Source organism: Pipistrellus hanaki (genome assembly GCF_964339955.1).
Source record: "Pipistrellus hanaki genome assembly, chromosome: 6".
NCBI classification, from domain to species: Eukaryota; Metazoa; Chordata; class Mammalia; order Chiroptera; family Vespertilionidae; genus Pipistrellus; species Pipistrellus hanaki.
In genome coordinates, this window is record NC_140508.1 from 41,530,325 (window position 1) to 41,542,427 (window position 12,103).

Here is a 12,103-nt window from a genome sequence, read left to right on the forward strand (position 1 = left end):
ACACAGAAGACAGTCATTCTCTCTGTATCTTGTGGAAGGTACATGCAGGTGCTGAGCAAAGTCCAGAGGACTAGGAGGTCTTTAGATCCTGGCATCCCCTTTTCCCCTGCTTTTCCCTCATTGGCTGCTTACAATCCCTCCCTGCCCTCCCCAACCCTTCCTTGAGCTCAGGAATTCAAACTAAAGCAATACGATTATGAGAAGAAGTGCCATGTACATCAAAATATGAATTAAGCTTCCATGGAAATGAGTTGCTAGTTAACATAAATAAGTCTGTAATTAACTAAACATAGAACAGGAGTTTTTTTTTCCAGAAGCTTCTTACCTATTTTTCCATGTGGGTAGGTGAACACACACACACACACACACACACACACACACACACACCCCTCCATGCTCTAGAAAAACAGGGATCAGGAATCTGGCCCCCGCTAGCAACAGATTGCCACTCCGGTTCTAAATGAACTGCCGGCCTCGGCCTCCTTTTTGTCTCAGAGGCCATTTGGCACAGCCTCATTCGTCTGCACAGACTGTCAGCTTCCCTCGGCTGGTCTTCTCCTGTGACCTTCATTTCATTCTTTGCTCGTACCTGAGTGTGGTGGCTGAATTAAATTGATTAAAGTTTTAGCCCTGTCTTGTTTTAATTCGAGAGCTAAACAGAGCATTTAAATGAACTCATAGCAGGACTGACTGTCAGGACTCTGAAATCTGGTTAACATTAGTCCCTGGGCAGCCTCACCCCCATTATCACTGCTCTGTCTCCAGGTTGGCTTCTGGTGATGTTCACGGTTGGTTATAAATGACATCATTGCCGTGAGTAAGAATAGATTAATGTTCGCTTCCATCCATCCATCACCGGAGTTCTTGAGTTCATTAAGGGTGCTCCACGATTTCCCTCCATTTCCCATCATTCATTGAGGGGCCTAATGAACCAAGATGGAGTTTGTCAGTTTCCCCAGTTTTGACCAGAAGGGACAATAGTTCCCAAGTGCAAGGCACATTTTGTCCCAGAAAGAGAATGTGAGGAGAAGAGGAGAGAAAGGCCTAGCTCAGTGGCATAAATGTCACAGCATGCTAATGCTTCATTTCTACCTACAGACACTACCATTCCTTTCCTTCTGCCCTGGGACTTCATTCTCATTGCTATTTCTCAGGGAGTCATCTGGCCCCTCCCTTCTGTCATTCCACTGTAATTGCCTGTGGTTCTTCTTATGACTGAGGAGGGAACTTGGGAGAAGTAACCCAGGCATCCATCAGCCAAGGCCAGATCAGGCATAGAACGTCACACCCAGGCCCCCATTACATGCTCAAGGGTCTTCTCATCCATCCATCCATCCATCCATCTATCCATCCATCCATGCATCCATTTATTCAACTTATTCAGCAAATATTTATCATCTGCCTTCTATGCTATTGGCACTGTGCCAGGTGCTGGGGTGCTTTAAATGATTCTGCTAATATGGTAAGACCAACAAACAGAGCAGGAGGTGGCTGGCACTGAAAAGACAGTTAGCTGTACCCCATCAGCAGGTCCTGGAGGGTCTGTCTTGATGTGATGGAATACTACACAGCAATGAAAAAGAACAAGCTACAGATACATGTAGCAACATGGGTGAATCTCAGAGACGTAATGAGGAGTGTAAGAAGCCAGATATAAAGAGTCCCATTTATAAGAAGTTCAAGAACATCTAAAACCTATATAGTGGTTATCTCTGACTTAGAAGGGATACAAGGGAAACTTCTGGGGCTAAAAATGATTCCTAAAGTGTTCTGCACGATTAGTATAAGAAAAGACAGTTTGTTACGTACAGTTCCTAAGAGGAGGGGCACACCATTCTGTACCTTGCGGGGCCACATGGGAAAGCGCTAGGCTCAGTCAGGAGGTAGAAGGAAGGAGGGGAAAGTGTGGACAAAGTCTGCATTGCTGATTTCACAGGAAGGGATGGGAGAGGTGGAGTAAACAGCTTGGGATTGGATAGTTGGTAGCACTTCAGCAGCCTCTGGGCTCTCAGGGTGGTAGTACCTGGCCCTTGGGGAGTTGGGGGCAGGAGGAAAATGTCCTGGGCTGCTGGAGCCTGATGAAAGAAAAGAGATGGGTTGTATGGATCGGTTAGTTTACATATCAAAATCAGGCTTGCAAAGAAGATGTTTATTATCTCCAGGAATTAGCTAACCCTGGGAGGGGCAGTAAATTCCTAGGTCTGCAAAGCTCCAAGATGTTAGGATCATAAAATATGATTGATATAGGGGGGTCTCGCAAAATGACAGTCTCTGCCCTTAAAGAGCTCACAGACCTCAAAACAAACCATTGAAGTAGAGTTTGATACCATAATGGCACAAGGAGTTGTACCAGTCACCTTTGGGGATCTGCCCAGCTCCCACTCTTGGGAATTATACCCCAAACTGAAAGGAGTAGCAATAGCCAGGTTTATAGTTCATGACATTGCTAGCCCCTGCTCCCTCTTCCCAAGCCGTGGCTAATTGGACCAAAGTGGACACCTGGTCCCAAGCTTAGCCAATCAAATGTCCTCTCCCACTAATTGAAATTGAGATTCAGAGACTGCTGATCCGTGCAAGTGTAACAGATAAACCCAGGAGTCAGGAGGCAGTCTTACTTCATCATATAGGCCAGTGATCTCAAACTCTGGCTGCACAATAGAGCCATCTGAGGAGCTTGTAAGAGATACTTATGCCAGGGTCACAGCTTGGACCACTTACACCAGAATCTCTCAGGGTGGCGTCCAGGTGTCAGAGCCTGTGTTTCCCATCAGAACCGAACTCTTGTCCATAGGCCCTCTGAGAGTGCCACTGTGTGGAAGTGACATAGGACTCTGCTGCCATTCATGTGGCTATTCTACATTCCCTGGACTCATGGAGCATTGCAGTAGGGAACTGGGAAGATTTTTAATCCTCGCTCTCCCACTGAGCTTCTAATAAAATGAATGTCCATCAAGGGAAGATGTGTGCTGGGCCCAAGAAGTCAATACATCAATTAACCAAGACATACTTTTAGAGGGGGATGAATGACAGGAAAGATGAAGTTTCTGCTCTGGAGGAGTCTCAAGTCAAGCCGTGGAAGGGTTCAGATGTTGACGTACGTATATACTACATATACACATAGAAATACAGATACACATGAGCAGGCTGTTTGATTGACAACTGAAAACCAAGTAAAATAAATGCTGAACAAATGGTACACCACATGACCACAAAGGAAAAATCTGGACCAGGAAGACTTCCTGGAGGTGGGGGGTTTAACTTAGAAAAGGTGGCTTCAAACAGGTGGAAAAGGCAGGCAGACCCCCCCCCCAGGCCCACAGACCAGGGTTACCAGCAGCGTGGGGGCTTGAAGGAGCATCTTCCCCTTCCCACTGAGCCAAACCGGCCCCACCAGGTGTCCTCAGGGCTCTCTCCAACATGCTCTCAGCAGCCCTCCTCAGTCTACATTGTACCCTGTTCATTACTGTCCTCCAGCCTTGGGATTTGTCTCCTTCCCCAACAGGGTGACTTCTCTCCCATCAAGAGAACCAGAGAAATTCATGGGCTTAAATTGTTCCTGATCCAAATCCAAGAAAGCTCAAGGACCCAGACAGACCCTCTGACCTCTCCTAGAGCAGGTGTCAGGAGACAAGCAGGAGATCAGAGAAGACAGAAGACCTGGGCTCTCTCCTGGGCAGGTGCCACCTTTCAAAGACCCTGCAGGTCAAGCACTTGAACTCCCCAGTCAATTCACAGTTGAAACCTGCATTTCCTTCAACATAGCTGCTCTAACAGGTAGCGACAGACAAAAGTTTTGCTTCGGTTGCTCAGCATTTCTGGGGAACGAATCCCTACATGTCCAGGCCCTGGAGCAAGTATAAAACCTAGTCATTCCTGCTGAAACCAGTTCAGCTCAGTGGATAGAGGGTTGGTCTGCAGACTGAAAGGTCCCAGGTTCAATTCCAGTCAAGGGCATGTACATTGGTTGTGGGCACATCCCCGGAAGGGGTTGTGTAGGAGGCAGCTGGTCGATGATTCTTTCTCATCGATGTTTCTAGCTATCTATCCCTCTCCCTTCCTTTCTGTGAAAAAGGAATAAAATGTATTTTAAAAAAAAGAAAAATAAAAGAAAACTTAGTCATTCCCGAGAAAACGTCCTTCCTCTGATCTATCTCATCACTCCCCAGCTTGAGAAGAACCAGCCATCCTTGTGAGAGTTACTACCCTCTGGCTGTCCCCAGCCCCTCCCTCTCCCTCTCCCCGTCTCTACCTGGGCCTCTCATTCCTTAGCTACAGTCAACTCTCAAGTTTTTAGTCTCAAATTCTCAAATATCTGCCTGGCCCTTTACAACCTTCAAACCCATTGCCTCCAGGAGGGCTTTCAGGTCGGGAGTGTCCCCTTTCCTTGACCTTGGGGGGAGCTCAGATTTCTACACACCCACTTCTTTAAAAACATCCCTTTCCTCCTATAGGTTTGGGCGTAAGGTAACATCTGGGGACAGACATCTCCGGTCCCCTTGGTCATGGGCTGGGTTCCCTCTCAGTGCAATGCCGACCTCTCTCCAAGGGCGGCCCCTCCCCCTCCTCCTGATCCCTTCCATGGGCTTTTCTCCACGATGGCAGCTTATTTGCAGCCGTAGGCTTTCCGCTGGGCTCCACTCCTTTCTGCTGCTGTGGAGCAATTTCCCTGCCTCTGGGGAGTGCAAATGCTCCTCACATGCATTTTTGAAAGACCTTGGAAACCTCTGTGTGAATCACTAGAAGCTCATTTATGGTTTTTGAATATTCTGGATAATTTATTTGGTGTCAAGGATCCGGAGCCTGCGCCTTCCCTTTTCAACCTGGGCCCTGCAGGGCTTGGCGGCTGCGTGTCCCCAGCATGTTTGTTTTGGTTTGCCCTGAAATGCTAGCCAGCCACCGAGGAGACCTTTATCATTATTCCAAATAGATTTTTCCCCTTTCTAATCACATACTCTTGGGAGGTTTGACACTGAGCCAGGGCTTCTTCCCCTTTTAAAAACCCAACAGCTAATCTAGAGCTCTTCCTTCCAAGCTGCGCCAGCCCCCGGCTCTCACATTTCATCTGGGCTGCTGTCCTTCCTGAGAGTTTGAACAGCGTGTGCTAGCAGCTAGCCCTGTTCCCGACAACTTCCTGCCGCCTCCCTGCCCGGCAGGGTGGGCAAAACACAGCAAAATGAACCTGATTGGGGTGACACCATAAAAAAAAAAAAAAAAAAAACAGCATCTTCCACCTAACCGGTCTCCAGATGTGGCATGCTTGACATTCCCAGGCCCGTCCTACCAGAAATGGCTGCAGAAAAATACAGCTGACGTTTTTAGCAATTTGCAGAATGCCGATGTTCCGCCCCACCCCCAGGCTTTTTAATATTCTTCTGGCTATGGATGGAGATTCAGATGCATGATGTCCCCTGCTTTTTGCTCTCTTGGGATGTCCTCTCCCCTGAATCATGTGATCAAGCTCTAAACTCCTGTCCACAGAGAACAATCAGAATGACACCTTTAGTGTGTGTGCCTGATTTTATGGCCTCGTGATCTTGTGCCCTTTGGAGTTCAAAGGTCACATCAGGCAGCAGGCAGGGAGGTTTTTGATGTAACCTCTGAACCTCAGGAAACAAAAGGATAGAGGCCCACAGAGACAATCCATCTAAAAATGGTCATATAAAGAATGCAACTCAATCAGCCGGGAGCATGCAAATCATCAAACATTTTTATGGAGCACCCTGCTAAATCCAAACTTACGGCCAGAAGAAGGGACACACACCCGGTGATCCCAACACATAAATCAGAGCTCGAGGAAAGCACATAGATGAGTTTACAATCGGCTCAGAATGGAAGGATTTGCAAGATGTGATTTATACATTGGTTTCCTCCCCTCCTCCCCCCAGCGCCTGTCCGCACACAAGCACACACACTTACACACACACTGGTCAATACCACGCCATCATTTGAAAATCAAGCATTTTCCTCTCCAAAGGTTTCCCTGGGAGCTACGACAGACAGATACTGAGGCCCGTCAAAGCCCATGTGCTTTCTCTGTGGCCACAAGAACCGTCCTCAGAGGCAGGCTGACAGTCTGTGGAGCAGGCAGCTGAGAAAAAAGATGAGGACTTGTCAGCTAGGAAAGGTTGGCCCCACAAAGCAGGTCACATTCTGCAGAACAGATGTCACCTCCCATACTGCACAGATTGTCCCTCAACGGTCCTTAATACCTGGCACACATGCCCCCGGGCAGAGGACAGACTAATTTCTGAATTAATTAGAAATGCTATTCAAATTGTTAGGGAGCTGGGTAAGAGATGCTCCCAATTTTCATGACTATTGAAGTTTTAATTCTTTTTTTAAATTTCTTTTTATGTTTAAGTATTATTTCTTAAAACAAACAAACAAACAAAAACACATGTAAGTGCCCTGGCCAGTGTGGCTCAGTTGGCCATGCACCAAAAGGTCACCAGTTCAATTCTGGGTCAAGGCACTTGCCAGGGTTGCCGGCTCAATCCCCAGGAAGGGGCATGCAGGAGTCAGCCAATCAGTGTTTTTCTCTCACATTGATGTTTCTCGCTCACTCTCCCTTTCTTTCTCTTTCAAATCTATAAAAACATATCCTCAGGTGAGTATTAAAAAAAAAAAAAAAGTGAGCCAAAACCGGTTTGGCTCAGTGGATAGAGCATCGGTCTGCGGACTGGAAGGTCCCAGGTTCGATTCCGGTCAAGAGCATGTACATTGGTTGTGGGCACATCCCCCATAGGGGGCGTGCAGGAGGCAGCTGGTCGATGTTTCTCTCTCATCAATGTTTCTGACTCTATCCCTCTCCCTTCCTCTCTGTATAAAATCAATAAAATATATTTTTTTTAAGTGAGAGTTGGCACAGCCTCAGAGTGTCCTACACAGTTTCCACCAGGTTGAGGGTACAAGGCCACCGTGGCTGAAAGGGCTGGGAGTCAGTTTGTGAAATCAGTGCCTCTTTATACATCCCAAGATGCTCAGAGCGGTGGCACCAGCAGAGGTCACATGGCTGGTTAGAACTGGTCAGGACAGAGGCCCAAGTTTCTGCATTCCCAGCCATAATAATGGCTACACACTCAGTGACTGTCCTGGTACAGAGCATTTGCTTTTTACTTGTCATGTCAATTCATCTTTACAATAAGTTGTTGGTAGATGCCACCCTCCTAATGTCACAAGTGGTACATTGGGAGCCAGGATTGGCTCCAGGTTCTGTCGGATTCCAGGCCTGTGCTTAGAACCACCACCTCAGACCTGAGACCCATGTCCATGCTCTGACCATGCAGTGCTACCTCATAAGCGGAAGGTGCGAGCCTACTAGACCCTGAGGGGTGTGTGGAATGGTTTCCAGGGAAAGGAAAAAAGAGTTGTGTGAGGGTTGGATGGTCTCCCCCCCCCCCCCCCCAATATATCCACATCATAACTCCCAGTGACCTATTTTTGGGAAAAGGGTCTTTGTAGACATAATTAAGAATCTCAAGGTGAGCCTTAACCAGTTTGGCTCAGTGGATAGAGCATCGGCCTGCGGAATGAAAGGTCCCAGGTTCGATTCCAGTCAAGGGCATGTACCTTGGTTGCAGGCATATCACCAGTGGAAGGTGTGCAAGAGGCAACTGATTGATGTTTCTCTCTCATCAATGTTTCTAGCTCTCTATCCTTCTTCCTTCCTCTCTGTTAAAAATAAAAAATCAACAAAATGTTTTGTTTTTTTTTAAAGAATCTCAAGGTGAGCTCATCATGGATTTTCTGGGAGGGCCCTAAATCCAATGACAAGTGTCCTAATAAGAGATAGAAGAGGAGAAGACATAGATGCAGAAAAGCCCACCTGATGAAGGAGATGAGAGTGATGCTTCCACAAGTGATGTTGCCACTTCTGGAGTCACCTGAAGCTGGAAGTGGTAGGGAGATCCACTCCTAGAACCTTCAGAGGGAACATGGCCCTGCCAACACCTTGACATTGGACTTCTGGCCTCCAGAATTGCGAAATGATACATTTCCTTTATTTTTTAGCCACCCGGTGGGGGGTGATTTGTTCCAGCAGCCCTAAGAAACCAAAACCTGGTGGAATGAGGAGTCATGTTCCTTTGGGATGGTGTGGGTTCAGAGGGAGCCGGCCCATCTGTCTGCCACATCACCTACCCTGTTGCCTGAGGCCAAAGTGGTAGGTCCTGTGAAACTGAAACCTCCACACTTCTGGCAAGGATGAAAGCATAAAGGCCACCTGGAAAGTTAGCACCAACCCCCAGCCCAGACCTCAACCCGCCATCTTCATGCTCTTTACCATTGTAATCAAGCTTCCAGGGATATTTTTGGGGGCTCTTATTCCATCTTCCTTTTGCCTAAGAGATCCCATTTCTTTCTCTTAGTAAATGAAACCAGGCGTGTTCTAGCTTGAAGTAAAAAATCAGGATTGACAAATGTGCAGGGTGGGACTGTGTGAAAGAAGGGCTCTTACCTTCAGTGAAGGTTTCCTTTTGGTCCCCATCCCTCCCAAATGTGTGTTAAGTGTCATTAGACTTACAAAACTTCTGTTTCCATGGCAATGTTTAGAAACATGCCTCTTATATGGCACATGGTCCATGGTACACATTGCCTGTTGAGCCTTCGGGTTATAAGACGAAGGACAGAGGAGCTGGCCCTCCTTACAAGATGGCTCTGGGACAATAACATGTCCAAATGCTCCTCCTCACTTCACTACTGATGGACTGAGCCATCCTTCCCTAAACCTACTCTCTGGTTTATAAATTGGAAGGCCACCTACCACAAGTGAAGGCAGGTTAACAAAGGCATGAGAGTCTGCTTCTTAAGCTTTGTGCCATGGACACAGATATTCTTTTGATTGTCATCCTAGACTCTGTGTCCCAGTCTTTCCCAACCTTTTCCAGGGAGAGCACAGGTCAGATCCTGCTTTGTTTGTGCTGCTCCGAGGAGCCCTGCTCCTGGTCGCCAGGAGTGAACTGCCTGGGACATCAAGCCACCTCAGGACACACCTAGACAAGCCAAGGGCTGAGGGACCAAAAAGCAACCAGCACAATGAAAAACTAGCCCAAGCCCAAGAGATAGGAGGCTCTCTCTTCCTTATATACATTATTGTTTGTATCCATTCAATATTTAATAAGCCCAATTAAAAAAAATAGACTCTCAATCCTCAGAAGCAAATCTTGGAAATAATGAAAATATTTGAAGATACCTCCAAAGCACATAAAAGGGGAGTAGATGTTTTTTAAAAAAAATAAAAGCTTATACTAAGATTTTTTTACAAAATGAAATCACCATAATAAAAATTCTCTGGGACGCTGCTTGGATGGTGCCGAGAATTAACCACCTCTCCTTGGACACAATGGGAAATTCTTGCAGAAATGTAGTTTCAGGACTATATATATAAAAGCCCAACTTTCCTCCACTTTCAGAATAAAGACTCCTTTCCTCCAGCCTCCAACTGCCCCCGCCTTCAGGGGCACACATGTGGGTGCCCACAGGCGAGCACACGCACAATGAACCGAGAAAGGAAGTAATGAGAGCCCACTAATGGATTGGCTTAAGTAGAGAACAACATCCCATCACTGTCCTAGAAAATAATCAATCAAGCACTTAATTTTAAACATAAAAGTAAGCTGCCAGGAGACTGTTAATAGATAACCAAATAAATTAACAATTGTAGGTGGGATTTGAAACCAGGTTGGATCACCTCTCCGCTGAGCTCCGAGCCCGTGCACACAAAGGGTCTCCCCAGCTTGGTGCTTGAGCTCACACTGTTTCAAAGCGGGAAATCTTCTTTTAGCCAATATCCCTTCTCAGCGGGCTCGTCACTTCAGGGAATTGTCCTTTGTGCGTCTTCCATAAATTTTATAACACCACTACTTTAAAATATTGATGGGCAACTTGGCCTTCGCCCAGGCCTGCAGTGGATTACTGGGGACATGAAAACCTTCAGGAGCATAGAAGCGGGAAGAAACACATACCCCGCTGACCTTTCTTAAAGGGACAATTGTGCAAATGCAGTGGTCACCTGAGCTGGAGGCCTGCCTGGCTCTGATGGACTGCTCTGCCCTCTGGAGCCGGCTCAGAGCCACACAGGGGCAGGGGAACATGGGGGACACACAGGTAAGTAAGTGCTCAGGTACCTGCAGACCCATAAAGGGTAAGTGAAATCCATACATAATCCCCCAGGCTGTTTTCACCTGAAACACAGCTTTCTCCCAACATTCAAACTCTGCAAAGTTATTGATGAATCGGGATTGACAGCTTTGTAGTCTGGCTCTCCTCCTTCTACCCATGACCCACTCAGGGCAAGTGACCAAAAGTAAACAGCCACAAGGAACATAAAAGGCAGGACCGGAGAATTGATCCCTGGTTCCTAGAGGCTCTGTGAGAGCCCTGAACTTCTATAACATCTATTCTGCCACCGTACTTGCTTCTGAATACTCCCCCGAAAAAGCAACACATAAAGTTCCAGCACCTCGAATAAAGTCACCGCTGAGAACAGTATAGCAATAGTCTGCCAACCAAGTGAATAACACAAGTAATACTGCACCTTCAAGAGAAAGAGAGAGAGAGAGAGAGAGAGAGAGAGAGAGAGAGAGAGAGAGAGAAGCACTGTACTACATGAATTATGCATGTGATCTCATATAATCCCTTTTTTTTTAATCTGCAAAAATATCCTTTGATCCAGAAAATCCACTTCTGAAAATGTTTCCTATGGAAATGATGAAAGACAAGTTCAAAGATTTTTTTAAAATATTTTTTTACTGATTTCAGAGAGAGGTAGGGAGAGAGAGAGAGAGAAACATTAAAGATGGGGAGAATGAGAAAGAATGATTAATCAGCTGCCTCCTGAATATAACCTACTGGGAATCTGTCCCTCAACCCAGGCATGTGCCCTGGCCAAGAATCAAGCTATGATCTCCTGGTTTATGTGTCAATGGTTAACCATTGAGCCACACCAGCTGGGCTATTTAAAGATTTTTATTTTATTTTTTATGTCTACAAGGATGGTTATCGAATATAAGCAAAAAATGAAAATAATAGAAAGTTCCAATAATCAAAAGGAGTAAACAAATTACATCTCCATAAAATATAATATTGTGCAGCCATTTAAAGCTATGCTGTAAAAGAAAACATATTGACAAATATGCTAATGAGATATTCAGCAAGCAATACATAGTATTAAGGATAGGAACCATATGGATATTTTTTTATTGATTTCAGAGAGGAAGGATGAGGGAAAGAGAGATAGAAACCTCAATGATGAGAGATTGAGAGATAATCATTGACCAGCCGCCTCCTGCACGGCCCCTACTGGGGACTGAGCCTGCAACCAAGGCATGTGCCTTGATCGGAACTGAACCTGGGACCTTGCAGTAAGCTTAACTTCTCGAATGTTCCTCCCCAGTTCCTGTTCTGAGCAGAATCCTGGAGAACCTAAGCACTCAAAGCACCCATTGAGCCAAACCAGCCAGGGCGTGATATGAATATTTTTATAAATTCAGAGTATGTTATGCACATGCACAAAATATGTGAGATAAGCATCATCACAATTATAAGATTATGGATGATTATGGGCATCATAAGATTATGGGTGATTTTTCCCTTATATCCATTTGTCTCACTTTCTAATTTTTTATAATTTGTTATGAGACAAATATTTTTTTTAAATTTTGACATAGGTACTATGTCCAAATAGTCCTAGATGTTAATTAGCTTAAAAAGCCCATCACAGATACAAAGCCCTTTCTGTCTAAAATATGGTTTTATGCACTGTCTTAGCTTATCCCCTTAGCAACCTTTTCAGGTGGACAGAGCAGAGGTTTCAGAATCCTGGAGATCTTCAAATATACAAAAGTAATTAGAAAGGATGGTACAAAGAACCCAGAGGGCCCGCCCCCTCCCCTGCAGCAGGCCTCTCTGCAGAAGGGCAGGCCACAGACACCGGCTCCCAGCTCTCTCTGTCCACTGATTGCAGCTCCCGTTGCTGCACTGGAGGTTCTGAAAGCAATCGGCCTCGCTCTTTCTTTGGCTTTCCCCACCCCCATGAGTGCTTAGGTTCTCCAGGATTCTGCTCAGGACAGGAACTGGGGGAGGGAACATTCAAGGATACATGGCA